General features: G+C 37.2%; 1 pseudogene; it reads right to left on the reverse strand.

Annotated features, from left to right (window-relative positions):
• Positions 1 to 3,257: 3,257 nt before the first annotated feature.
• The window catches only part of LOC107704649 (adenosine deaminase domain-containing protein 1-like), a 19,471-nt pseudogene continuing 15,229 nt past the window's right edge, over positions 3,258 to 7,499 (reverse strand).

The raw sequence follows: 7,499 nt of genomic DNA on the forward strand, positions 1-7,499 counted from the left end.
GGCGTTATGAAAACAGCGTTTTAATATTGATACGGCGGTGAAAAGCACATGGATTCTGAACCATTTGGCTTTCGATAGCTCACATGCGCAGTGCCGTGATAAGTCTGTTCTCATACGGTTCATTATAAACGTATATTTACATCTAACAAACTGGTCACTGGAAGAGATTCAATATGTACTACTCAAAAATCTCTTCTGTCATGTCATTTTTTCAGATATGTCATCATGGGGCGGAAAAAAATTATACGGTTGCTAATGTAACCTCGGTTCCCTGAGATAAGGGAACAAGCGTTGTTGCGTTGACATACTTATGGGGAAACTCCTGTTTACTCTTATACTTAAGCCTGATTTGTTCACGCTTGTGTAGCTGCACAAACAAATGGTGCTTCAGCCCACCAAAAGGGGTGGGGCGACTCCTATATAAGTCGGCTCTGAGCATCAGAATCTTTCGACTGATAGCGACAGTCATCAACTCGTGTGCAGCCTTGCATCCAATAGCGGCATGCTATAAGCAAATGCATAAGGGAGCCGCCCCGCCACGGAGTACCCAAAATGAGGGCTTCTATAAGCATTAGCCAATTATGAGACCCAAGCCACTAGGCTGGGGTCTACATAACAAGACCTTCTCCACTTACAGAGGAAATTAGGGGAATTAGGTGGCGAAGACCAGCCGGCAGCCGCACAGATATCACCAATAGAAACTCCGCTGGACCAAGCCCAGGAGGAGGCCATTCCCCTAGTGGAATGGGCTCTCTCTCCAATAGGACACTGTATAGCGTCAACTGTCCAGTGAGATAGTCCAGCCCTTTAGAGCAGTCTTTTGAATGCCAGAAGTGGCTAGAGCACTCTACATGTGCCATTTGTTCGTGCATCTACACGAACATGAACAAATTAGGCTTCAGTAATTAGAGTAAACAGGAGTTTCCCCATAAGCGCGTCAACGCAATGGGAGGGACCGTTTGAAAGGGAACAATAATTACCTTCTCGGTAGCTCTGGTGAGATTACAGCTTTCTAAATGAGAAAGTTTTGTTTGGAATTTTTGTTTAGTTGTCATCTAAACAACTTTCAAAATCTGAATTCGGATTGGATTCATTGAGACTGACGAAAACTAGTGGATATTAGGTCATAACCATGTCTTGAGCAATATGATACCACATTTTCCATTCAAAACAGCGAAATTTGAGGAAGTCGAGTAGTTTGCATTACTATCGGTCGTTTAACATTTCTAACATTAAAATTGACGCTTTGTGCTGGAATTCCTGCTCTCCTCCTATGAACAGTAAACTGTTAAAAATAAATATCCTATTTTGGTTTGATTGGCCAACAGAATTATTTTGACATTGACGAGTGCTGTTCGACTGCTGAGGCAGAGCAGCTTAAAATGTAACCTAAAGATATATATATATCAAATCAGCAATAAAATCTGATAAAACTGGGATCACACATTTCTGCAGCTTTAATAACATTAAAATAAGGTAAAAATTCAATATATTCAATGCATTCAATATATAGTTATTTGTGTTCTTGCAGTGTCATCAGCCAACTGGACTTCATTTACCTGTGACATAGTCACACATCACACAGAGGTGATTGGATAAGATGATAAGATAACATCAAATTTTGTGAGTGCCCATTAGCATAGATACAAGATTTCTGCCAGCCATGCAACTGAGATGAATGTGAATGATAACTGACCTCTTTGCAAGTATTTGACTTCCTTGGGCTCCTCCTTATATTGTCTCTGAACCTCCATTTCATGCGCATTATACCCTTGACTCCAGACCCCACAACTGGAATTATTTTACAATCAGTTTTACTAAGGTTAAATTCTGTACTGTGTATAACTAAATTAACATAACTGTGCTGGACACCTGAATGCATTGCTATGGAAATAAACGACACGTAACATAAATGACATATAAATTGACCACAATCCAAGTTCAAGCACTGATAGCACATACATCCTGCATGTTAACAGAACAACTACCATGCCTTTTTAGCAGTCTCTACAGCATGACATAAATGCATGCATAAACATGCATGTTGGATCTGTGCATTTGTTTCAAAGACAGACAAAAAAGCACTACCTTCTTTATAACCTCATATACAAAGAGCATTAATCCAAAACAAGCCAAATACAGAAACGCTTCCTCAGAACATTTTAAGATCTACATACAGAGTACAAACCTTCTCCACTGCACAACGCGTTCTTGTCATTAAGATGCTCAATATAACCCAATTCATTGAAAAGATGGTCCTCGCATGAGCCCCACTAACATAAACACACATTAAAAGCGATTGGATGCAGTTACACATTTGACAGGAAGCCCCTGAGGTTTCCTGTGTTGTAGTGTGAACAGGGCACTTGAATATCTGATGTTTACCTTCAAACGCCCAGAAACAAATACACACCGTGCAGTGGCCTGTTTCTCACTAGGGTTTCATAAAGTGACCCATAAAGCACTAACAAGCAGCACACTGCTCACATGAATTACTCTTGAATAATTCAGTGTAAATTGGGATTCTTCAGAAGGATCTGGAGAGCAGTGTTATTTTAGTATCATTGATGTATTATTATAGTTTTGATTAATATTTTACATCAGATTTTATTTTTAGATTTTTTTTATTTATATTATTAAATTGAAATTATTATTACTTATATCATTTTATATTTAGTTTTATTAATTTTGAAGTATTTTTGTTAGTTTTTTTTGTTACAGTATTTAGTAATTTGACTTAAAATAAATGAAAAATGAGTAATGCTGCCATGGCAACTATCTAAAATACAATAAGTTTACTTTTTTTGTATTTTATTTTATTTCAGTTAATGTTTATTTTATTTAAGTGGTGGCTACACAGACTGAAACAGAACTTTGACTGATTTAACCACAGTAAGTTTTACTAGTTAGTTCTACTGCTGTTAAGAATAACAGTATCTATCCGGTTTCCTCATTATGTCATCATTAATGGACGGGCCAGGATTCATAACACCAAACAGGTGTGTATGTGTCAAAGTTACTGACGTCAGAAAAAACTGGTTTCATTCTGATCTGATCTGAGGAAATTCTGAAGACTGAAAGATATCAGAATACAATGTAATCTTTTATCAATCAAGAAAAATCACGGAGAAGTTGATTCCTTCATAATATGACTCCTTTAAATATGGCATTTCAGAGAGTTCAGACAGTAAAGCAAATGAATGACCAAAAGAAACTTTTATTTTCATTTGTCTTGGAAACAAAACAAAACACCCCCTTTTGTTATAATTTGACACTATGGTCTATCTTGAACTGGTTTTATGTGTTTTATATCTTTACACTTGGGTAAAGAAACTTCAAATCCAGTAGGTTTTCCCAGTCCATAAACATATGTACATCTGTTGTCTGTAAGTGCCTCATTTTTTTGCCATCGAAAAACAACACAACTGAACAAAGCAAACATGCAAACCAAAAAGTCATTTAGCATGCAATTTCAACATATAAAAAACTAAACATGCCATTGCAGTGGCTCATGGCATCTGTAGATGGTTCTCAAATGGAGAAATGGTCACTGATCGGCGGTTTCTCCACCCACTGACCATAGCCCTTCCTTTCCAGGTAAGACTTCAGCACACTCTTTGCCTCCTGGTATGGCTTTGCCATCATCTTGACGTTTGATAAAGAACGAGATGATCAATATTAAATGTCCAATACGAATTTGAATTGGAAAAACTAGCAGCAGTTGCAGCAGCAGAAATTAAGATTTCTTCTAACACGAATTACTAGATTTTTACTTTTTCTTCAGTAATTGTGTGTTGCAGGGTGTTGCTTGGGTGTTCTAGGTTCCAATGCTGTTATAAAGACATTTTGAGTTGGCTAACGCGATGTCAGCTTTACCACAATCTAGGAATGCGTGATTGATCAAAATAAAACTGAAACTGTGTTATAGCACAATTATCAAACTGCAAAGACTGTGATTTAATTACATATATACATGTGTTTTGTGTTTCAGAGTGAAGTGCGGCACTGTGTTCATTTATACACACAAGCAGTTTTACACCAAAATAAAATCTTGATGGTTTAATGTTTTGACAGCCATAAATATTAGGACTGTAATTTTACAGTTATGCTGTAAAATACAATTATTATTATTACATTATCATTTTAAAATATTACAATATTAATATTTATTTTATTATTTTTATTAAGTAGTAATCATAATTTACAACATTTTCCAAAATGTTCCTATGAACAATTAAAATGTCCAAATGCACAAAAATTTTCATCTCTCTTTATTTTTTATAATTTTCAGGAAATCACCATTATAATGTAATTTTTAATCACTACGCAATTAATAAAAAGCTGTTCAAATGTTGCTCATTTGCATACATAATTATATTAATGCATGCTGTGATTGCCTATTTATTTGTACATTTTCATAAATAATGTTGAGTTAAAGGGGTCCTATTATGCTTTTTCACTTTTTCAACTTTAGTTAGTCTGTAATGTTGCTGTTTGAGCATAAAAAAGCTCAAAGTCCAATTCAAAAGGAGATATTTTATTTAACAGAAATCACTTTTCAAAAACTACAACAAACGACTCGTTTGGACTACAATACAAAATCAAGACTTTGTAAAAGAGCATAATAGGACTCCTTTAATTGAAAAACTAGTATATAAGCACCAAAAAAAGCACACTTGGCATATGCATAAGAATATTTTCACTTCAATTTCTGCCTTTATTATTCCCGACCTGTTTCTCATGTAGGATAAAATCTACAGTAATAAGGATTAGGGTTGGGCTGATAGACGATGCCATGTTAAGCTGACATCGTGATTCCCCACCACCCCCTCTCCCGCAATCCGCCGCACCCCAGTTCCGTTTTCGGAAAGGAAATGAAGTGTACTACGGAAACCCTAAAGGGAATAAATACCCTACGAGATTAAAAAAAAATATTTCAATACTTTTTTCTCGCACTTATATCGTTGGGTAAGTATAGGCGACTGTATATAAATTGCGGGCATCAGGGAGCCGCTATTGAAACCGCTTTCGATTGCGCGCTCTCATTTTACTTTCACTTTCACTTTTGAGATTCACGATCACAAGGACTCTATACTATGGAGCGGCAGTACTTACCACACATTTGACAAGATTAGATGTTTGTCATTGGTGCTCAGGATCTGCAAATCATTCGCCATCGTCCTATCAGACATTTCTCCTTACTCTGTGTATGTGGTAAGTGAACTTTCATGTACTGTAATGCAACAGGCTACAGCTAGCAAGCGGCTACCCTTTTAGTGGCTCCGTATAACACATTATTTGTTTCACGCTTCAGGTACACCCCTAAGCCCGCCCCCCGATGTCATCGTCCATCACGATGTTTCACTGCAGACATCGTCCGATGCCAATTTGGTAGACATCGCCCAACCCTAATAAGGATCAAATCTGATCATACATGCTTTTTATAAATTAGGTCCCAGGCATTTAAAAAAAAGAAAAATACAATCATTGACACATCTTAAATTGCAATTTTTGCCAGAAAAATGCGATAACATTTTTTTTTTACCCAAATCATGCAGCCTTTCCTGAATGTAAATAAGGCAGAATGCAGTACCTTTGCCTCCCTGTAGGTGACAGCGGTGAGCAGCTCCTCTCTCTGGGCCTCTTTAGCTACCAAATTAAACCGACTCAACATCGCTGCCTTGCAAAGTCGGCTAGCCAAGGCTGGACTGCTTTTAAACGGAGAACTGAAACAAACACATGGAAATTAGGTTGAAGACACGCCAAGCTTATTAGTGCGACATGAGTATCCAACTTATTTTTAAGATAGGAGTGGTGTGGCCATTTGTAACTTGAATGTGCGAAGCTTCCAGTGTCATTCGCTTTCAGTTATTTTACCTGTACAAAAACAGCTTGTTTTTCTTCTTGATATTGTAAACTGGTATTTGTTATAATATTTTAAAGAATTAGTTCACCTAAAAAAAATTTTTTCCTAAAATGTAGGGCTGTCGCGATTCGTCGATTTTATTCGACTATTCGACTTTTTTTAAATCCTCGACTTCATTTTGCTCGCGTCGACTAACGGGCAAAATAATAATTTAATAATAATTAATAATTTATGCATTTAGCAGATGCTTTTATCCAAAGCGACTTACAGTGCATTCAGACTATACATTTTTTACCAGTATGTAATAAAATAAAATACCGGAAGTGACGCATTTCAAGGACGAGAATCCATAAAACTGCTGCATGATATATTAAACCCATTTAAAAATAATATAGCATAATTGTGAATTCACAAATGCGACGATTTAATTAAATAATTATATGCAATGCAGTTCTAATACAGTATATGTGCTTTAATTATTTACATGCGTGTAGGTTAAGTATATGCGTCACACAGCGGCTCCGTTCACAGTAGTTCCACAGGAACTGTTATCATTTACATGCGTGGAGCGTCTCAAACTCCATCTCTGCGTGTTGTTATGAGTTTGGGTTTATTATAACGTTCATCTGGGAACGCAATGTGCACCATTTCATCAGATTTGTAAGGTAAATCATTTATAAATCTACGCAAACTCAGAATACATCACGGTTTCAAAATAAAAGCTCAAACCCTCACTTGTTTACACGTTTTGATGACCACATATTCTTTTAATTACAGTGGCTATAGCATTTCTGTCCTAAAGAAATGGCCAAATATGAAAGATTAAGTGGACATTTGAATTAAATGGTGCTTGGTCGATATTAAACAAGGATTAGATCGCACAGCAATGTGTAAAAATAATCACCAGGCCGTTGGCGTCCTCTGCAGGCCTTTGTTGTAATGCGTAATGTACATTGCTCTATTGTTTATTGTTGTAAAGTTTTTGTGTCCCTAAGCTGCACCCTCAAAGCAGTGCCACACCCCCCTTAGCCTGTTCAGTTCCCTGTTAGCCCCAAGCTCCACCCACCCAATCTCAAGCCAATTAGAGCCATCTCACAGACTTTATTAGCTGCACCTGTGTCCACAGCCTACGCTTTGTTGCATGTGGTTGTACTGTGCAGAGGACTGAGTTTTACTCCTTTCATTCTGTTTTTCCTGCGTGTGCGTAATTGACCATGTAAGTGCCTTTGTTTCACGCTTAAAGCTTAAATATTATGACTTAAGTTTGGCCTAAATGTGTTTGTTCATGCTTGCTCTAGTTCCTGTTTAGGCATTAGGCATGTGTAATGTGCAGTTGATGGAACATTATGGTTGCCTTGTACCTTATTTAGCACTGTTAATGGTAAACTAAAACTCTGTATATTTGTTCCCCTTTATAGAAACCACACGCACACATGCACATCTACATGCACCAAAACTCCTTGGATGTACAATAAACTTTCTTATATACCTGGTTTGACTAGACTGGACCTGTTCTTACCGACAGCCCCACGGGCTTCAAGCTAGCTATCTAAACATCTGCCACCTCCTTATCATGGTTCCTCCTTTTCAGCATGCGTTTACCTCTCTTCCTCTGAGGAGGTTGAGGCGGTCC

This window comes from Sinocyclocheilus anshuiensis, unplaced genomic scaffold (assembly GCF_001515605.1).
Source record: "Sinocyclocheilus anshuiensis isolate Anshui unplaced genomic scaffold, SAMN03320099.WGS_v1.1 scaffold1646, whole genome shotgun sequence".
Classification (NCBI taxonomy): domain Eukaryota; kingdom Metazoa; phylum Chordata; class Actinopteri; order Cypriniformes; family Cyprinidae; genus Sinocyclocheilus; species Sinocyclocheilus anshuiensis.